Source organism: Bacillus rossius, chromosome 8 (genome assembly GCF_032445375.1).
Source record: "Bacillus rossius redtenbacheri isolate Brsri chromosome 8, Brsri_v3, whole genome shotgun sequence".
In the NCBI taxonomy this organism is placed as follows: Eukaryota; Metazoa; Arthropoda; class Insecta; order Phasmatodea; family Bacillidae; genus Bacillus; species Bacillus rossius.
This window is the reverse complement of record NC_086336.1, coordinates 49,328,931-49,351,717: the sequence shown is the minus strand read 5'-3', so window position 1 is coordinate 49,351,717 and position 22,787 is coordinate 49,328,931.

Sequence of the window (22,787 nt, the reverse complement as noted above, 5' to 3'; positions counted from 1 at the left end):
TCTTATTTTATTATTTTACTGGGCCTCACGTTCGCTCTATTGATCTAATGGCTAGCGTGTCTGGCATGGCGAACCCTTTCACCTCTATCCAGTGGAAGGCAATGAAAAGCCATCGCGTAATCATAGGAATAATCCTGCCTCGGCAAGCATAGGTTAACTCACCGTGGCGTTGCCTGTGCTCACGTAAAACTACTCGTCATCATTGTCATCACTGGGCTAATTAGCCATTGGGAAAGTTAAGGAGGGGGACGGCTTATAAACTAAACTAAACCTAGCGTTAACAATTCGTCCAAACCTTGCTCGGGATTCCAACCCAGGACCCGTCGCGCTGAAGCTGACATCCCCGACAAAACTGCGCCAGGGAGGTCGTTACATGGTACTTGTAAGCCGGGAGTTGTGGGTTTGGTTGGAGGGAGGGGGGGGACACTCGTGCACCCGCTCGTGTAACACGGGACGCAAGCCCGCATGCCGAGCAAACAGCCGATAGCGACGCTACGTGGTCTTCCAGAGAAAACAGCGGCAGTGCTGCTAATCGTCTCTTTTGACATGCCGCTTGTGGCTTCTTCCGCGCGTGAATGTTAACTGCCATCCTCGCTACAGAGAGAGAGAGAGAGAGAGAGAGAGAGAGAGAGAGAGAGACGGCAGGGACCATTTTGTGACTCGTACGTACGTCCGGTTTGTGTATCTTCTGTACTATGCTGGGTTTATAAACTACGCAAGGAACTTAACCTACGCAAGAAAGTCGCAGCCGTTTATAAAGCACACACACAAGCCGCAAGACGTAACCAACCCTATAACTTAAAAATTTAGAACAGTACAACGTATTTTTTGATGATTCATATTTATCACAAAATAAATTGTCAATGTTTTTACGAGTAGTGAAAATGCGTTCATGGCGATATCCCAATTAATTTTTATACAGTTTAATTTATTACTAATTATTTGCATCACTAATTAAATCACCACACTTAATGTGTGTTCGTAAATCACTCGCGCTTGAAAAAGTCTGTTCACAAATCACTACGTATCTGTCAAGCTCCGCAGTTCGCACTCCTCGCTGGAGCTAGGCTTCGACAGTGGTTCGTCCCTTATCACGCGCCTGTCCGCACACATGCAGTCTCGCGCCACTCGGTCACACCACGCGCGGTCCCGATCGCTTCGCGTCGCGCTGCTCGCCGGGTTTGTAAAGGGGGGGGGGGGTTTCCCCTCGTCTTCCTCGCCGAACTCGCACTTCACTCCACTCGCCTGCTGGAACTCTCGGAACTCTCCGGAGGCCGCCGGCGTCGCCGCTTATGTACCTTCGTCAGTCGTTCTGGAACCGACTGGAGTGGTTGTGACGTGACGCGTCATCCTAGGGCCGACCCGACGCTCGAAGCATCCGGAATAACGGCGCTTATTCACGCCACTCCACGCGGAATTCCCAGGCCTCCAGGGGTGTACTGAGAATGGTGGCAAAGAGGGAGGGTAGGGTGGATGGATGGTGAGGTCCAGCAGTCATAATCCCCAAACGGTATGCGCACATGACGTCAATGACGCAGTGTGGGGCTGCCAGGCAACTCCGGTACTTGGAGCGCTTCGCTGCTTTCTCTCCCGCGTTCATAACGATATTTTGATTTTAAAACAGTTTTTTATGTCAACTTTTTTTAGGCGCGTTATGGAAAAATGATGAGAGTGAATTTTTACGATGCGTGCGCACCATACAACGAAATTTTCACAGGATGAAAAAAAAAAAGGTACATACAAAAAAAACTAACGCAAATAAATATTATATTTGCTTTTAAATCTTATACTTTTGTTATTGATATTGAATACTGGTCCATTTCATTTTTAAAAAAAATGTATTTATTGTGAATATTAGTGATAATTGTGTTTTTAACCTGGTTGTGTTCCCGTATGTTAAATTTATTTGCATTATAATTAATACATTACTGCGTTATTATTTCATAAATAATCGAATTTAATAAATGAGGATAAAAATTCACGATATGTATTGATTTTCATTATTAGTTAAAATTATTAATCTTGATTATTATACTGGAATATATAATTAATTTCATACATGTGTTTACATTAATATCAATACTGTGTAATTGTTTAATTGTTTTAATTTTTAATTTATATTTTAACCTATACAGTCATATTATTATTTTAATTTTATCATAATTATTTGCATGTAATTTAAAGTTACTTTTTTATTACACCAAGTGAGTATAACTTCTAACGAGCGTAATAAGTACAGCACCCATTTTTTTTATATTACTTTGTAAAAGTTTAACAAGCATAACAATTAGTTATATAACACTTATCTTCAAATAAAATCGTCCAAAAATCAACCCAAAATGCAAGAAATCTGGAAGTTGAACAATACTTGTGTTGTGCTATTGCGTAGTAAATGAACCGTTACTCTGAAATCTGATTTGTAAATATTTTTGGTCTTGCGTTTCTCGTGAAGTTTATAAACCTAGCCTTTGGCCGTTTTACGAGGGACGTACCGAAAATCAGTTTCGTCGTCGCCCTCCAGAGAGGCTCTATTAGAACGACTACAACCTGTTCGTCTCCTGCTGAACAGCAGAGCATTTGAACATCACTGCAATGCGATTGCGATTCATATCAGCCAGTGGAGTAGTCCACTGAAGCCCGCACAAATACAAATTAGCGCGCTAGTAATTGCGCTTGTAACTTTTAAGGGTTTCTTTTCCACTAAAATGTTCTTTTACAGAAGTTGTATGTTTCGGCATTTCCTGTCACTCAGTAATATTTATGCCCTGCGATTTGCAACCACTTTGTATATCGTTGTCTGAAATCGAGACTCAGAGGAAGGGTGTGGCGAGAGTCCCAGAGGAAGGGTGTGGAGAGAGTCCCAGAGGAAGGGTGTGGAGAGAGTCCCAGAGAAAGGGTGTGGCGAGAGTCCCAGAGAAAGGGTGTGGAGAGAGTCCCAGAGGAAGGGTGTGGAGAGAGTCCCAGAGGAAGTGTGTGGAGAGAGTCCCAGAGGAAGGGTGTGGAGAGAGTCCCAGAGGAAGGGTGTGGAGAGAGTCCCAGAGGAAGGGTGTGGAGAGAGTCCCAGAGAAAGGGTGTGGAGAGAGTCCCAGAGGAAGGGTGTGGAGAGAGTCCCAGAGGAAGGGTGTGGAGAGAGTCCCAGAGAAAGGGTGTGGAGAGAGTCCCAGAGGAAGGGTGTAGAGAGAGTCCCAGAGGAAGGGTGTGGAGAGAGTCCCAGAGGAAGGGTGTGGAGAGAGTCCCAGAGAAAGGGTGTGGAGAGAGTCCCAGAGGAAGGGTGTGGAGAGAGTCCCAGAGGAAGGGTGTGGAGAGAGTCCCAGAGGAAGGGTGTGGAGAGAGTCCCAGAGAAAGGGTGTGGAGAGAGTCCCAGAGAAAGGGTGTGGAGAGAGTCCCAGAGAAAGGGTGTGGAGAGAGTCCCAGAGGAAGGGTGTGGAGAGAGTCCCAGAGAAAGGGTGTGGAGAGAGTCCCAGAGGAAGGGTGTGGAGAGAGTCCCAGAGGAAGGGTGTGGAGAGAGTCCCAGAGGAAGGGTGTGGAGAGAGTCCCAGAGGAAGGGTGTAGAGAGAGTCCCAGAGGAAGGGTGTGGAGAGAGTCCCAGAGGAAGGGTGTGGAGAGAGTCCCAGAGGAAGTGTGTGGAGAGAGTCCCAGAGGAAGGGTGTGGAGAGAGTCCCAGAGGAAGGGTGTGGAGAGAGTCCCAGAGGAAGGGTGTGGAGAGAGTCCCAGAGGAAGTGTGTGGAGAGAGTCCCAGAGGAAGGGTGTGGAGAGAGTCCCAGAGGAAGGGTGTGGAGAGAGTCCCAGAGGAAGGGTGTGGAGAGAGTCCCAGAGGAAGTGTGTGGAGAGAGTCCCAGAGGAAGGGTGTGGAGAGAGTTCCAGAGGAAGGGTGTGGAGAGAGTCCCAGAGAAAGGGTGTGGAGAGAGTCCCAGAGGAAGGGTGTGGAGAGAGTCCCAGAGGAAGAGTGTGGAGAGAGTCCCAGAGTAAGGGTGTGGAGAGAGTCCCAGAGGAAGGGTGTAGAGAGAGTCCCAGAGGAAGGGTGTGGAGAGAGTCCCAGAGGAAGGGTGTGGAGAGAGTCCCAGAGGAAGTGTGTGGAGAGAGTCCCAGAGGAAGGGTGTGGAGAGAGTCCCAGAGGAAGGGTGTGGAGAGAGTCCCAGAGGAAGGGTGTGGAGAGAGTCCCAGAGAAAGGGTGTGGAGAGAGTCCCAGAGGAAGGGTGTGGAGAGAGTCCCAGAGGAAGGGTGTGGAGAGAGTCCCAGAGGAAGGGTGTGGAGAGAGTCCCAGAGAAAGGGTGTGGAGAGAGTCCCAGAGGAAGGGTGTGGAGAGAGTCCCAGAGGAAGGGTGTGGAGAGAGTCCCAGAGGAAGGGTGTGGAGAGAGTCCCAGAGAAAGGGTGTGGAGAGAGTCCCAGAGGAAGGGTGTGGAGAGAGTCCCAGAGAAAGGGTGTGGAGAGAGTCCCAGAGGAAGGGTGTGGAGAGAGTCCCAGAGGAAGGGTGTGGAGAGAGTCCCAGAGGAAGGGTGTGGAGAGAGTCCCAGAGAAAGGGTGTGGAGAGAGTCCCAGAGGAAGGGTGTGGAGAGAGTCCCAGAGGAAGGGTGTGGAGAGAGTCCCAGAGAAAGGGTGTGGAGAGAGTCCCAGAGGAAGGGTGTAGAGAGAGTCCCAGAGGAAGGGTGTGGAGAGAGTCCCAGAGGAAGGGTGTGGAGAGAGTCCCAGAGAAAGGGTGTGGAGAGAGTCCCAGAGGAAGGGTGTGGAGAGAGTCCCAGAGGAAGGGTGTGGAGAGAGTCCCAGAGGAAGGGTGTGGAGAGAGTCCCAGAGAAAGGGTGTGGAGAGAGTCCCAGAGAAAGGGTGTGGAGAGAGTCCCAGAGAAAGGGTGTGGAGAGAGTCCCAGAGGAAGGGTGTGGAGAGAGTCCCAGAGAAAGGGTGTGGAGAGAGTCCCAGAGGAAGGGTGTGGAGAGAGTCCCAGAGGAAGGGTGTGGAGAGAGTCCCAGAGGAAGGGTGTGGAGAGAGTCCCAGAGGAAGGGTGTAGAGAGAGTCCCAGAGGAAGGGTGTGGAGAGAGTCCCAGAGGAAGGGTGTGGAGAGAGTCCCAGAGGAAGTGTGTGGAGAGAGTCCCAGAGGAAGGGTGTGGAGAGAGTCCCAGAGGAAGGGTGTGGAGAGAGTCCCAGAGGAAGGGTGTGGAGAGAGTCCCAGAGGAAGTGTGTGGAGAGAGTCCCAGAGGAAGGGTGTGGAGAGAGTCCCAGAGGAAGGGTGTGGAGAGAGTCCCAGAGGAAGGGTGTGGAGAGAGTCCCAGAGGAAGTGTGTGGAGAGAGTCCCAGAGGAAGGGTGTGGAGAGAGTTCCAGAGGAAGGGTGTGGAGAGAGTCCCAGAGAAAGGGTGTGGAGAGAGTCCCAGAGGAAGGGTGTGGAGAGAGTCCCAGAGGAAGAGTGTGGAGAGAGTCCCAGAGTAAGGGTGTGGAGAGAGTCCCAGAGGAAGGGTGTAGAGAGAGTCCCAGAGGAAGGGTGTGGAGAGAGTCCCAGAGGAAGGGTGTGGAGAGAGTCCCAGAGGAAGTGTGTGGAGAGAGTCCCAGAGGAAGGGTGTGGAGAGAGTCCCAGAGGAAGGGTGTGGAGAGAGTCCCAGAGGAAGGGTGTGGAGAGAGTCCCAGAGAAAGGGTGTGGAGAGAGTCCCAGAGGAAGGGTGTGGAGAGAGTCCCAGAGGAAGGGTGTGGAGAGAGTCCCAGAGGAAGGGTGTGGAGAGAGTCCCAGAGAAAGGGTGTGGAGAGAGTCCCAGAGGAAGGGTGTGGAGAGAGTCCCAGAGGAAGGGTGTGGAGAGAGTCCCAGAGGAAGGGTGTGGAGAGAGTCCCAGAGAAAGGGTGTGGAGAGAGTCCCAGAGGAAGGGTGTGGAGAGAGTCCCAGAGAAAGGGTGTGGAGAGAGTCCCAGAGGAAGGGTGTGGAGAGAGTCCCAGAGGAAGGGTGTGGAGAGAGTCCCAGAGGAAGGGTGTGGAGAGAGTCCCAGAGAAAGGGTGTGGAGAGAGTCCCAGAGGAAGGGTGTGGAGAGAGTCCCAGAGGAAGGGTGTGGAGAGAGTCCCAGAGGAAGGGTGTGGAGAGAGTCCCAGAGGAAGGGTGTGGAGAGAGTCCCAGAGGAAGGGTGTGGAGAGAGTCCCAGAGAAAGGGTGTGGAGAGAGTCCCAGAGGAAGGGTGTGGAGAGAGTCCCAGAGGAAGGGTGTGGAGAGAGTCCCAGAGGAAGGGTGTGGAGAGAGTCCCAGAGAAAGGGTGTGGAGAGAGTCCCAGAGGAAGGGTGTGGAGAGAGTCCCAGAGGAAGGGTGTGGAGAGAGTCCCAGAGGAAGGGTGTAGAGAGAGTCCCAGAGGAAGGGTGTGGAGAGAGTCCCAGAGGAAGGGTGTGGAGAGAGTCCCAGAGAAAGGGTGTGGAGAGAGTCCCAGAGGAAGTGTGTGGAGAGAGTCCCAGAGGAAGGGTGTGGAGAGAGTCCCAGAGTAAGGGTGTGGAGAGAGTCCCAGAGAAAGGGTGTGGAGAGAGTCCCAGAGGAAGGGTGTGGAGAGAGTCCCAGAGGAAGGGTGTGGAGAGAGTCCCAGAGGAAGGGTGTGGAGAGAGTCCCAGAGTAAGGGTGTGGAGAGAGTCCCAGAGGAAGGGTGTGGAGAGAGTCCCAGAGGAAGGGTGTGGAGAGAGTCCCAGAGGAAGGGTGTGGAGAGAGTCCCAGAGGAAGGGAGTGGAGAGAGTCCCAGAGGAAGGGTGTGGAAGATACCCAGAGGAAGGGAGTGGAGAGAAACCCAGGGAAGGGTGTGGAGTGAGTCCCAGTCCGTCCCTGCGACCGACACGTGTCGCCTTTACGTCATTCTCCCGCATATGAGATGCCGCCGACGGGAAATAATTCTAGGCCGCGTAATGCCATTCAGACGAGGCGGTGAACTCGCATATCTTCGATGGTAATCACGTGCCGTCTGAATCGGGAGCAAAGAATATTCAGCGTATTGCCAAGTTCTAGGAACGACACGTGGAGTTTTAAATTACGCGGTAAAATTCTATCGGTTGGTAACGATTGTGAAATCCTGTTTGGAAAAAAAGGAGGGGGGTTAAAGAGATAAGACCAAAGCTAATTTTAGTAGAGCCAATGTTATGGTTAGTCTCGTGTATCGTGTATAAAATTTATAAGTTTGTCAGAACTAGCATCGATCGTCTACGTATCCTCTTGAAACGGATTTTTTTTCCCAGCCAACAGTGTTTGTAAATAACTTCGTGTGGTAGACAGTATCCGTAAACAAACATCGCTTAGTGCTCTGCAAGTGACCGTTGGGAAATGGGTACCACTGGTACTACTTTTGAGAGTCATATTGGAGACAAGTTACTTGACAGATTCATACAGATAAAAAATTTGTCCAATCGATAACGCTCCATAAAAAAATTGGTTGTTTGTAAAGTCGGTTTACAGACGATAGTTTAAGGTGACGCCATAACAAAACATTGATGAAATGATTGCATACATTTATGAATAAAATTAAATCATTTTTATTGAATTATCACTATTTTGTATGCATACAAAGAAGGAGTGAAATGAAATCTACAATTTAATTGATAAATTTACTTTTATTTGCTCTCATAAATTCAAATATGTTTATTACTTTAACGAAGAGATTATTTTAACTATAACTTTTATACATGTTTGTTATTTAATTTCTTCCAATCTGTGTTATTCTGTTAAGGATAGGACGATGATAGGAAAAGTAGGAAACGAATGGGAGTGTTTCAAGGATGATGTGAAGGAAAATGGCTTACCCAACACCAAGATGCAGTCAAAAATAATATATTTGCGCCACGGACTCTGCAGCAATGCTAGGAGGAAGGGGTTAGCAAAGAGAAATGGAAATGTTACATTGAAATGCATGAAAACAGAATTACGCCACGGACTCGGTCGCAATGCTAGGAGGTTCAGGTTAGCAAAGAGCAATATAAAATTAGCGTAACGGGACACAGCGAAACGGGACAATGTGCGTAACGGGAAACTATTTCGTGCGTGCAGCCGGCGTTCATCGATTTATTAGACGTTGTCACGTCAAAACATATTATCTTCAACCAAATAAAACAAACTTTGTGGCCGATAAGTGAACATATGAAAGAATATTACTAACCTAATCTTCTTAGTAAAATTCTTAACACTGACTGACAGAAAACGTACAGCCTAAACTGGTGGATCTAGAAGCATGAAATTTCACACAAGAGTTCCTTATACAACATAGGTGAGCACTAAGGAAAGATTTTTGAAAATTAATTCCCTAAGGGCGTTAAATAGGGGATGAAATTTTGTTAGTGTATATATCTCTATAGATATTAGTCATAGATATACAGAGTAACAGACGTAAAAAAGGTGTCATTTCTCTATGTCCGCCAAGTAATAGCCGTGAAGCCATTAATTACGTTTTGCTATTTTAACGAATAATTTAGAGAGTAAGAAAAATGAAAGATCTTGACCGTTTTCCGTCGCCATGTTTGATACAATTGTCACTATCCAATTTGTACTTTATTGTTTAGTGTTACAATTAAAATGAATTACCAAAGCACTTTAGCACAGAACTACAGCAAATTTTTTTACAGTTTAGTTTAGAACTTTGTAAAAAGATGGCGTTCCATTAATTTAATTTCATTGAATAGAAACGTGGAATTTGGTATGTAGGGTTCTGAAGAACTTCAAAAGTAATTACTAAACAAAAAATTACGTGTTTACTGGTTTAAGGGGTGATTTATCTAACAGAAAATGCCACGGATATACCTGGTAAATAAAATACGAAACACGCATAGAAACTGACGGGGAAGCAATATAGAGATTCAGAGATATTTATGTTAAAATTTATGTATGCAATAAAGTAATAAATATTCTTATTCCAAAAATAAGTTACTTAGATGTATGTATGTTTTTAGGTTTATTCATTCAGATTCCGTGAATCAAGAACGGATTGGCTCCCAAGTCTGGACTCAAAATGTGGTATAACGTTGAGTCCTATAGGCGATTCTTTGATGTGTTCAGTTTAGTTTTTTTTTTTTTTGCAAGGTTACAATGATAGTTTATTAAATTTTCTTTGGTCTTTATTCGTTTATGCTAAGGTAAAAAACAAAAGTATGGGTAGAGCAGTTTACCCAAAAACTCTCAACACTGGAGAAATGTCGGATGGTTCCTGAGGTGTTGCCGATGAGAAATACTGCAGACTTGACCTGATGTCGAATGATGTGTTAAGCCCGGGCAGTACCTGGTACTTCAGCTAGTCTACTTAATAAAACTAACACTGGCTGACAGACAGACTACGCACCGTTTAAACCAGTCGGTCTAGAAGCATGAATTTTTGCACAGGAGTTCCTTATATAACGTATGTGAGCACTAAGAAAGAATTTTTTGAAAATTCATCTCCTAATGGGGTTAAATACGGGATGAAATTTTGTATGGAAGTTTGTCATTTTTGAAGTTAGAAATATGGAAATTGTACGTTTCATTTTATAAATAAAAGTCCGTTGTGTCAGCGTTTTTGGTAATTCATCAAAAATAAGGTTCATATACTTTCCCATCGGGAAAACGGCTAGTCTATGGATAAATAAAAATATCTTTTTACACGTAGTTACAAAGAAAATTGAACAGCATTTGTTTTTACCAAGAGGCAGCATTTTTATTTCAGAATACAAATATTTGAAAGTATTCCGTAAAATATCAAACTTAAATCGCTACAAATAAGAGAAAAAGTAACACATTTTAAAAACTTATCCTTAATCTAAAAATTGTCCAAAGTTCATTTGTCCTTATAGATATATGGCGAGTATGAAGTTAACACATACAAAATACTAATTCACACGCTCATTATTTTTCTTTGAATCTTAGGAGCGTTTAACAAGTAAAAAGAGTATGTATATTATTTAAGTGGAGACCGATATACAGAATGAGTCTGAATTCGACAGACAAAATTCGGCTGCAGATTCATCACGTAAAAATAAGATGAAAATACGACACATGGTATTAAGTGCTTCCCAAGACGTAAACGCACTTGAAGTTGCAGCTGAACCCATATAATAAACGCCAAGTTTCTGTGTAATTATTAATTAATCAAAGTTCCACAAATAGTGCAAATCTTGTCCTAGTATTTTTTATTGAACAAGAGATAAAAATTAATAATATTTAGGATGCGGGTATAATTTTAACTGAAAAAAAATGCCTTTTTCCGCGCCCTGTATTCTCTCATCCGTTCTCTTGCAAATTTTTGGCGTCTCTTTTGGTGGTTTAGTCCCTCGTTGGCTTTGATAATATCTCTTATCTGCTTCTACCTTTTTATTATTTTCAGGCATGATATTAAATCACGATCTCTAACTGAATAAAATGAAAGAACAAAAAAAAAAACCATTCCCTTCGAAAATAAGTTACACTTATAAACTTGTGAGAGATACTTTTTAAGGCCTTTTGTCATTTAAACATAGTGTTCTTTTTTCAAAAATAAATTACACTATAAAACTAACTTCTTAAGTCTATACGTCTTTTGTTACTGTTTAAATCACACTATTCACATAAAAATGAATACTTATGAAGGTTTTTTTTCTAATCAAGAACCCTTTTCCAGACAAATAATAAAATTGTAGATACTTTAACTTAAATTTAAAAAATATATATGGTTGCGTCATTCGTCAGCCGTTACGAAAACTGAGGAGTAGACAAACACAAGCAGCGTTACGAGAATTCCGTAGCATCACTGCTGCGTTATTTATACCTCTCCCCTGCCGTCTTCCCTTCTGGCCGATACAACTGGCATATACCATACTACGCATCATATACCTATCCCCTCCCCCTCCCCCTTACCGTCTTCCCATTCGACCGCTAACGCATGCGTTGGAGTGGCGTAACCGCTGACGCACTCACCTCCTCTACCGGTTCCCCCACCACGCACTTAACTATTCCCTTCATGCGGTAGGAATTTTCGTAACGCTCGAAAATTGTAGCCTCCTCAGCAAAGACGCTTCACTTCAAAAAAATGTCGAAGAAAACATTGAATTAATAAAAAAAATATAAAACAGTTGCACACATAACTTAAATTACATAAACATGAATGCTGAACAAATCAAACATATTATCAAAACACCAAAAGAGAAAATTGTAGTCGCACCTTTATTTATGAGGAAATATTTTGTCATAAAACGTAACTCGTAAAACTAAAGGCTGTTTTTACCTTAGGACAGTTCTAAAAATTTGGCATTTAACATCTTAAGACTGAATTTTAATTAAGGGTGTATATAACAACTGCCCGCAATTACGTCAACATAAACACAACTACGTAACGCCCGTCAATGCTATGATACGTGTATCTATAACGGCAGCACGTGGGACTTCAGAATTGGAATACATTCATCACACTTTCTTTACACGTTAAATTTTTGCGGACTGTGGTACCTAAAGCAGAATATACTTTAATTAACAAGTATGTTTTATAGCAAGGTATTTCCTCACAAATAATTTTATCTTTTGGTTTTTAGTAACATGTTCGATTTTGTTCAGCATTCATGTTTATGTGCTTTAAGTTGTGTCTGAAGCTTTTTTTTTTAATGTTTTCTTCCAAATTTTTTTTTGTTGGCATGTACATCGCTTAGTAATCAGTGCCCCTGATATTAGGCAGCTGTTTTAAACTCAGTGTTGCGAGTGTTGCATACCTACCAGGCGTCGAAATATTTCGTTCTAAATTTTATTTTAGTTTCTCGAGAAATGGTGGGGTACAATATAGTACGTCGAGGCGACCACTTTTGACATACAGATTAATAATGAACCTTTAAAAAAGTCATTATTCCTTCGTATCACCAACATTCACGTGAAAAAATGGCTTTAACCTAAATTATTTCCATTAAATATTTTCACTTCAGCAACACGATTTTCAGTGTCTGTAGAACTTTGTTCAATCAGACATTACGCAGGAAGCTTGACGTTTTATCATAAATAATGTCTTAATTATTTAATAAAAACTACGGGTTCACCTGGAACTTCAAAGGCGTATACCAGCCATGGGAAGCGATTTAGAACATATGTCGCGCGCGCGTGTGTGTGTGTAACCCACGCAAACGTGATATTTTTATTTTTTTTTTTTTTCAGTTTTTGGGAAAATCTAATTTTAGTTGCTTTAATGAATGATGCGCTAAAAATAAGGAACTCTAATACGAAGGCTACGTACAAACGTTTAATCCAAAATTGAATACCATATGATCACCTGCTTTCAGCACATTCTAAAAATGACATATATATTTGCTTTTAAGTTCATTAAAACCATTAAATAAGGATTTTTGACGTGACGTCTAATAAATCGATGAACGCCGGCTGCACGCACGAAAAAGTGTCCCGTTACGCACATTGTACCGTTACGCTCATTGTACGCTTGCGCCGCATCTATCTCTCTTCCATTCGATTGGAACAACCATCGATTTGACCTTTTCGAGGCACATTAAACTTGAAACACTCCCATTCGTTTCCTACTTTTTCTATCATCGTCCTATCCTTAACAGAATAACACAGATTGGAAGAAGTTAAATAGCAAACATGTATAAAAGTTATAGTTAAAATAATCTGTTCGTTAAAGTATTAATCATATTTGAATTAATGAGTGCAAATAAAAGTAAATTTATCAATTAAATTGTACATTTCATTTCACTCCTTCTTTGTATCCATACAAAATAGTGATAATTCAATAAAAATAAAAAAACCTTAATATAGCTAGGGGCATATACCTAGAATTAACCCTCAGCTCGGTCGTACGGGGTAGGACATTATGGCGCACGTTAAATAAATTAAAAAAAAAAAACGTAAGCGGGTCTTTCATTACTCACCAGATGTATGTAACATCTGAACTCGGCAACGAGCGAATTCGTGTGTTCTCATGTTGCAAACTCGTACGCTAAATTTAACGCGAAATAATTTTAAAAAAACTCCGAGCGTGATGAATGTACGAAATCTGTGTTTTTCAACTTCATTTATTGACGCGAACCGCGCGTAGTTTCCGCACCCGCGCCGGTGGAATTCGCTGCTGCAGCAAGCCACGTCGACTATTCGACGATTTTCAGAGTTTAAGGCCACTCCAGTGTTTCAGAGGCACTAAGCAACCCGCGTTACCCTCATAAGTTTCAATGCTATTTTCATTTTGCTTATAACTTATTAATTAATATAGATTTCGAAATGATGCTTGCTTGATATGTAAAACAAAGATGCTCTTATCAGAGCCCCTTACTTCAAACCGTGCATAAATTATGGTTCAAACCTAGACAATACACTTATGCATATTAGTAAAGATTAGTATAAAACCATAATTTAAGCACGTTTTTGAATAAAGGGGCTTTGATAAGAGCATCGTTGTCTTACATATCAAGCAAGCATCATTTCGAAATCTATATTAGTTAATTAGTTATAAGAAAAATGAAAATAGCATTGAATCTTATGAGGTTAACGCGGGTTGCGTAGTGCCCCTGAAACACTGGAGTGGCCTCTTAAAGTTAAACTGTATAATGAAGCTGCTCCGATAAAAGCAAATAAAGACTCGGAAGTATATACACACACACACATACACACACACACAGAACCCCGGCTTTGGAAGACCTGATTTTCGACAGGGAATTTTTTTTTTATTAAAATACTGCTCATATTGTTAAAATTTCATCACAAAGTTAATACTGAAAAGTTTGCCCTTTGTCTTTGTGAACTTTGTTTCACGCCGTCCGCCACAGATGACAGCACCGTGACACGTCAAGCCCGATAAACGCAGGACAGGCGGACGGTACGGACGGAACACTGATCTTCGCGTGGAGATCGAGGGGCTAGGCTCAGACTCGTCGCTCGATCAGGCAACACCGCCGCGGGGTGAGCGGCAACTGTGCTGCCCTCACAGCCACGGCGGGCCTCCAGGTCCGAGTGCCAGGTCCGGGCATGGAACCGCGGATCCGCGTGGATTGCCCCCCGCCGCCTCCAGTTGTTGAATATAGATATCAGGTTCAAATGGTGGATGCAAGTAACGGATGTTTGGTGTGTGTGTGAGTTGGGCATATTTGTCGGGGTTGCAGTCAGGACTCGAAACACGCGCTGTGCTGAGGGCGATTTGCGAAAGCATGGAGGGAGAGTATGCGTGGATGTGATTGGGGTTCGTGGGTTCGAGTCCCAGTTGAGCTGCAGGTCCTGCGCTCTCTGTGGCAGGCGTGTGGTTTGTCAGGAGAAGCCTAAGATGTACAAGTTCTGTCCCTGCCCGGAACACGCCCGAATATTCACCTTCGGCCAACCTCGGGGATTTGTTTTATTTTTTGCGCAGGAAAAATGAATTCAAATTATAAAAGTGGTCAGGTTAAGTTAGCTACATTAAAACACTATGGACGGTTAGTTATAGGTTAGTATAGCTACATTAAAATAAACAGAGAAATATAAATATAGGTATATAAATTAAACCCGAGGTTGGCCGAATGTGAATATTCGGGCGTGTTCGGGCAGGGACAGAACTTGATGTACATCTTAGGCTTCCCGGGTTGTCAGCTGGCCGCGGTTTGTAGTCGTGTTGGTGTGGATGAGCTCATTGGCGTAGCTGTGTTCATAAAGTTGGGGGGGGACAAATAATGATTTTGATGTCATGTAATCCCATTCCCCTCCTACTAAGACGGGGGGTCCGGGGGTCCTCCACCGGAAAATTTTGATTTTAAAAGTGCAAAATAGCGCTTTTTAAGCAGTTTTTGTATCTAAAAATTGGATACACCGATGTTAAAATTATCATTGTTTCCTTAAGATGAAATATGATGAGTGAAGAAATTACAAATAAAGTTGGGCAGAATATTATTATAAAATAAAAAAATCACGGTCTAGAAAGTTGGGGGGGGACAGTCCCCTCCACCCAAAAAGTTCAGGGGGACACGTCCCCCCTGTCCCCCCCCCCCCCCCGGTTCCTACGCCCCTGGATGAGCTGATGGGTGGCGGCGAGTGGTAGACACGAGCGGGGAGACAGTCCGGCCCCAGAGACCGCCACAGGGACCCCCTGGCGCGTCCCGGGTGTGCAGTCCTCTCACGTACCCGCCCGAGGACGGAGGACCGCGACCCTGTTGGCGCGCGAGTCGTCGAGAAGCCCCGACCACCGCAGCGGGACGGCGGGTCCAATCACGAGGGAAGTCCGTCAAGATCCCGATTGCTTTCAGACCGTTCCGAACGTTCGCGGCTGGGACCCACGACCGACCGACGGGAGAATGTCCGACGCCCCTCGCGTTCATTTTCGCACCTTCCCACTCTTCAACTCATTTTACACGTTTGATTTTTATTTATTTTTTCCAGCTCGTACAGGTAGATGGTCTAAAGGACGCAAATAAATGTTTCGTGGAAATTTTGCAACATTTCCCCATTTCAAAAGTTTTATCACCGACCAACATGAGATACATTGCAGGGGTGGAAACAAGAATTTTTTTTTCAGTTTGGGAGAGGGTTGGTTCTGGGGGGGGGGGGGGGGGGGGGAGGTGTTTGGAATCAGAAAAAAATATTAATTTGGACAAGTGCATTTATTATAAAAACTTACTTCACTATTGACACTAACACACGTACTGACATATGGGCCTAAATAAGTAGCCTCAGGCTGGCGACGTGGCTTCTCGCACAGTTGAGACTGCAAGCGTTGCTACAGCTCACCTTACATCACCCAAAATAACACAGTCTTCACTCATATTTTGCAAACAATTTCATTCTTTTTTTTTTTGGGAGAAGGGGGGGGGGGGATATATCCCCATATCCCCACACTACGTCCGCCACTGAACTTGACCTTGACGACAGTTTTAACTTTTATTTTTCTATCTGCAGAGATTCAGATATCCAAGTGGGGCCTGTTTAAGTAAATATTTTAGGAATACGCTGAGAGCGGATAAGTTTTTCTGTTTCCAAATTTCGTTTTTATAATCTATTTTTACAAGAGTGAAAAGGGCTGAGACGCATGTTTTCAGCATAATTTTAAGGCATGAAACACCGGGTACAGATTCTTGAATGCACCCGAGGGACTTGCATTACACCTTCTCGGCCATCTAATGTTATGGTTACCGCTCAGATCTCATGGTTGTTCTGTGCACGACAAGAAGACTGCGTGCCAGTCCACAGCGCTTAGAAGCGATGCCGCGCTAGAAGCACCAGCGAGCGTCGCACTTATCATCCCGCCTCAAGAACACAAACACTCCCCTGGCTAGACGTCAACAACTGGGCCATTAGAGGCGACGAGGGGTGACGTGATGATAATGGAGCATCGATGGAATTAATTGGTGGGAGAAATGGGAGAACCCAGAGAAAACCCACAGGTCACGGCAACGTCCGCTATGTTTCCCACTCGTGAAAAATTCGTGTTACCAATCGGAAATCAAACCCGGTATAGTTTTGGGGGGAAGGGAGGCGAGTGACAGCCACATTTTTATTAATATTTTATTGAAAAAAAAGTTTTAAAAAATGTTCAGAGATTTAATGATGTTACCTATTTAGCCTACACATAAATTATTTCGAACACGACATTCATAATATTAATGTTATTTTGGTCATTTTACTTTTGTAACCTCTTTAATCGCCCATGTTTTAATCGCTGTGACGAAAACGGATGTCATTTCCGTTTTCGCAGTGTCACGATTTTGATTGGCCGATCCAACGTATCTTAAAGCCCGTCCTATATGCAAAATATCTGATGGAAAGCTCAAGTAATCCATTTCGCCAAACGAACATGGCTGCGCTAGTAGACCACGCGTTTTCGGTGACGTCATGACCCTCCGACTTTATTCGACCGCATAACCTACTGGAAGTTGGAAGGAGAGTCTGACGGTGTGGCAAGGCCTTAACGGCCACTCCGCGGTCGTTGTTTCTCTAAACGCAAAGGGAGGCAGGGGTCGCGGTGGTCGCCCCACCTAATTGTGTCTCTCTTATTGGCATTCTGGGGGCTGACGTCATCCGTCACGGCCTGTTTTTCCCGGGTCACTTTATTGACGCCACCGCCGGCTCATCCTTACCAGCTGGCGAATAACAATCTTTCTCCTCCTTCCCCATCCCCCCCCCCCCCCCCCCCCCCCGCGGCCTTCGGGCTTGACGCATCCTTCCACACTTCCGTTCGAGTTGCTGGAGCCAGCCCCACACGATACCCCACTTCCTTGGCGATTTTCATAATACCTATTTTCTATTGGCGCACCTGCTCTCGTGTAGGTAACATTCCAGCAATCTTCCAAGGGCTCTAGCTCCGGGTATTAAAGTTTTCATGACCCGAAGTCTTGGCCAAAAACCGTAATAGAACGTGTTCTATTTTTCTGCTTTACCCACGAGCGGAAGTCAAGATGGCGGACCCACGTATAGCAAAAAAAAATTACATATATACCCCCTTTGGTAAACACTAGAGGACGTAACTAACGGAATAGTGTGCCAAATTAAATTTTATGGTAGCAAAATTACCCTAGAATATATTTGGTCAGCTAAAATGATCACAGACGTAATCAAAAATTTTAAAATAAGTAATGAAAATGCATTCAACAGTAAATAACAATTTGTCCCCATTTCAACACGAAAGTCTCGGTAGTGTATTTGTATAGTGCGCGGTTGTGGTGTAAATGGGGTTGATAAAAACCTCGTCACTTCAAGAACTTTTTTTTTATTTTTTTTATTTAAATAACAGATTACTGGATTATACACATGGTGCTTTAAGCAAATACGTATAAATAAAATTTGTTTATCTTATTGCTATAATATTATTAGTCAATTGGTTTTATTATTTCATACTAGGTAGATTTATTTTTACTTAATATATAAATTACATGTTCACAAGTAATTTTAACACACAAATAATTTCCTAATTAAAACTTTGTTTACTATGAAACAAATGTCCATAAATTATTAAAAAATTAAACACTAGATAGAAACCCATACCTTGTTAAGCTTAATTAAAATTTTACATGGTTTCCCTTCACTCTAGATTTAAGTTTATTATGTGAACTATGGGTTTCTTTGTCCCACTAGGTTACAAAAATTGTTAGTTACAATTTCTCAAAGTAATTAGTAAAATAAGTTAGTAAACAAGTGACATATTTAAAATATGTGAATCGGTAGCCTTTTTTTTTACTATTACAATGAAATCAGCACAATTAATACTGTGAATTAGCAAGATGAACTGTCTGATTAATGTAATATTATAATTATATCATTAAAAAATTACATTGAAGCAAATGCAATTTTCCTTTGTCCTTTAAATTTTATATTACTAGATTTATAAATCATCCTACCAATAAAAAATACGATCTTGATAATTTCAAAATTGCTCTGGCTTATGCCAAGTAAGGATAACTTCTAACGCACTTTAATTTTGCATGTAAATAATTAATTGAAATACTATAATAAAAAGTCCTAAGTGATTTAAATACTGTTGATGAAGTATAAAATCAATCAAATTTAAATAAATACTCAGTATTCAGTATTAATATAAACATGTGTATAAAAAAAATTAATTTAGTAAAATAATTGAGATAAATTTTAATTCATAATGGAAATAAATTATACCAACAGGAACATAACCTCACCTATATAAATACACTTGAAAAAAGTTTATAAACAAAATTTAGCACTAACATGTACAATAAATAAATTATATGAACCAGTATTCAATATAAATCCCTAAAGAATAAGATTTAAAAGCAAATATATAACAATGTTTATTTGTATGTAGATTTTTTTTCCTGTTAAAATTTCATTGCATGCTGCACATGCATCATAAAAATTCATTCTCATTATTTTTTCAAAACATGACTAATGAAGTATAACTTCAAAAATACTTTGATGTACGTAATGCCACTCAATTATCTTGGAAAATTTGTCTAAAAGTGCTTGGCCACTCTATGCAATTGTTTTTACTCAGTAATGGAGACCCGGACATATCATGGATTAACTTAAAGCCGGTTGGACACGCTACATTGATTTTTTCTTTCATTTTTACGTCACTACTAATAGTTAAGGGCTATTTCAAAAATTTAACACTTTACTTTGTTGTGACAAATATACAATACGTGTAAGAAGTCACGCAAGTAACTATTAGCGAAAATCTGTTGAAAATATTTGTGACAGAACAAAACATGGAAGAGAGGTAAAGTGATTAATATACAGTAATAGTCCTCAAAAAAGAGAAATGACGAGAAAATTAGAATAAATCAATCAACATAACACGTGAAACCCAGCCTTAACAAGCAAAACTCCGAACACTTTCATGTTCATTTCACGTCTTTGATTGGTTCATAGTTGTTTTGACGCGCCCTAAGGTAACCTCAGCCAGTACCAAACCAACGGCAAACAAAATGTCAAATTACTTGATACTGTTGAGGAAAACAGTCTATGAAGGGCGTATCCAACTCAAGACAGATGAGCAATCAGCATTTTTCAAAATTCAACTTCCTTCAGGGGAGGAGAGACCATGGTGCCATAAAATAATAAACAATTTAAACAACTCAAAGAAGAAAAAACCAGTTTTTGAACATTAGTTTGTGAGGATTAGTTACAATTTTTTTAAAATTACTACATCTTCTTGCTCCTCGTTTGGAAAAATCACCAACGGTGAAAGCTTAGCATGGCTATTGTTTTTTTTTTTCACTTATTAATTTATATTCTGTTGAACCCACGTGAGCATAGGCTCTGTGATATAGAACAAGTCAGTTACATATACATAATACATGTGTAAGTCCTTAAACACAATGATTTTGCTTAACATTAAATATATGTACAACAAAACTAACAAAAATCACAAATTTATTGGTTTATATAAGAATACAGCCTTTAATTCAAGAGTATTAAATAAATTTATTTCCAAGAAAGAAAAATATAAATGAGAGCATCACGAATATTTTGAATAATTGAGCTTAAATTGAAATTGAAATTATAAGTTTTTAACTTTTTCTGTTCAAGTGTTAAAAGGCTAATGTTTAAAGCATAAAATTCATAAAGTAGTAAATAATCTTTAAGGTTCAACTTGAACAATTTTATATTTTTTATAGTTTTTAACTTTTTGCTGTTCAAGTGTTAAAAGGCTAACGTTTAAAGCATAAAATTCATATAGTAGTAAATAATCTTTAAGGTTCAACTTGAACAATTTTATATTTTTTGTGCCAATATCTCCATACTTGGCAATTGAGGTCACCTCTCGACTATTAAGTGCACAAAGCCATTGGGCTTGATAGCTAAGCATACCCGAGAAAGATGCCTTTTTGAAATTTTAAGTGACGTAAGCAGACTGAATGTTATTCTCTACTTGAGTGAGCCTGTACCTCGCCTGGCAGTGTACTTAGTAACCGACAGGTCGCTGGATCGAATCTCACCGAAAGAAATTTTTTTTCTCCCTTATTTCTGTTTTTTTTCCTTTGCTTCTTAGGTATATTTAGAATAAAAGATATTGGAACTGATCACAAATTGGATGTGAAACAAAAAACATTTTTTGACAGGAAAAATACTGTATATTTTATTTTTACCAAATTAAAAATAAAACAAAACTTATAAATTAACACTTAAAAAATAAAGTTTTGCAATGTTTATTTTTATTTATAGATACCAATTTGATTTCTGCAGAATTGAGCATTCCTAATTCAGAGAAGATTGTATAACAATTCAAAGCATTGTGTTCTGTAACTTCAATAAAATGATTCAGTATACATGGTATGCTGAAAAAAAATTGTGACAAATGAGAAATTGTCATGAATGTGAATGGAATTTGTTTTTCCACGAAAATTTAGAAAAAAAAAAAAAAAACTTTGTGAAACTGCAAGAACTCTTCCTTTATACAACATGCTAAATGTCGTATAACTTATTGTTTTACGTGTGTTTTATGACGAGCACCATCCAGGGCTTGTACATCCACAAGCAACGAACAGTAGATTAATTTTAATATGAAGGGTAAAATAAGTTGTATGCCTTTATTTTTAAATATTATTTTATAAGTTTACGTAATAGTCAAGATGTGACCTTCCCCATCACCAAGTATGGAGAAATAGGCTACTGCCGTATCCTTGTAAGTGAACTAGCGTATAATTTGCTTCTTGAAAATTAGACATCTACCTCGAATAACTTTGTACTATTTGTTTGGACATGTATGCAAATTTTTTGATCTGCTGTTATGATCGTGAACATAAACATTCTTATCAAAACTATGTGAATTTTTTATAACAAAGTTAATAATTGGATATAAGTATTTTGAGTTTTTTGAAGAATTGTCAGATATGATTCTCGGTTCTTAGCACCTACAACGATTTGTAATGCTTTTTTTCTGAAGGCAGAAGACCTGTTTTTTATGTGAAGGTAATACCCAGAAAATTAATCCAATTTGACATTATTGAGTGAAAATATGCAAAATATATTTGTTTAAGAGATGAAGTTGATACGAGAGATAATTTACATAAAGCAAAACATGCTGCACTGTTTTGGAACTAAGCTATTAATTTGCTCATTTCCACATAAAGTATTGTTTAACATAAGGCCAAGGAATTTAGTCGTTTGGCTTTCACCGAGGTAGGAATTATCATTAATGATCTACAAATTATATTCCTGTTTTTTTTTGTTGAAAATTTTAAAAAGCTAGATTTATCCATATTTAGAGTAAGATTATTTGCAAGAAACCACTGCTTTAGTTCGTGGCTAATAGTGCTTAGAGATATGGCAAGGTTTTGAGAGTAGTGGTTGTTATGTAACATGCTGGTGCCATCAACAAAAATAATTATCTTCAGCTTTAGTTGAGATTGTAGATGGTAACTCATTTATACAAACAAGAAACAGTAGTGGACCATTGAGGAACACCATGCTAGAAGAGGCCTTTATTAGGAAAAGTTGCATACATATTTATTTTTAACTGTAACTTGTTGAAACCTCTCTAATAAATAAGAGTTAAACAAAGTTAATGCTGTCTCACCGATTACCTAGTATTTTAACGTATCTAACAAAATTTTGTCGTCCACACTATCAAAATTTGTCAGGTCATAAAATATACGTCACTTTCTCTTTACGGTCTAATGCTTTGAATATATATGTTGATGGTTTATATGTAACTCTACTGATTGACTTACCTGCTTGAAAGCTAAACAGAAATTTAATTAAGAAATTATTACTTTCTAAGTAAGATGACAATCTATATATATGTATATAAAAATGAATGTTTGTTTGTCCCTTATGCATTCCATTTCACATGTTTTATTTCACTTATATTGATGAGGAACCTATCTTGAACGTTTTAATTAAGAATCACTAATTTCAGCCAAAATAGTGTAAAATAAATACTGCATATTAGCATTTTATCAATGCCATACCTTTAAATGTTTACATCAAACACTAAATATACTTCTCTACGATCACTGCAAGCACATGAAAATAAAATTAATGTAACCATGTAAATTCAGAATTTCTCAAAACACCTGTACTTTATCACCAGCATTTCTCACAACTAATAATATTAAATTCTGCTGTAATACATGGCTCTCTGTGGTGCGTAGTTGACAAGACAGCCATGTACTACAACAGTGATAATAAATATGAGCACATGATTATTTTATTAATAAAAAAAAACTAAGGAATATAGGCAACCATTTTGCTCTTTGTACCGTTTAGCGACTGTTTGCAAGAGACTACGGTGTCGTCAAGACAGAAGACAGCTGCTGTCAACAAGCCTTAGTTACGAGGGATCCGCAGCTCCCAATGACGCCCGGCAGCCCCAAGGATAATTGGCCGTCACCGCCCTCTCCTTGATCAGTGTCGTCAGGGGGGCTGCGCCCAATTACTGACCAACGGGCGGGCGACACGTCATGTTTACTCGGAGCTGCACATAAAACACTTT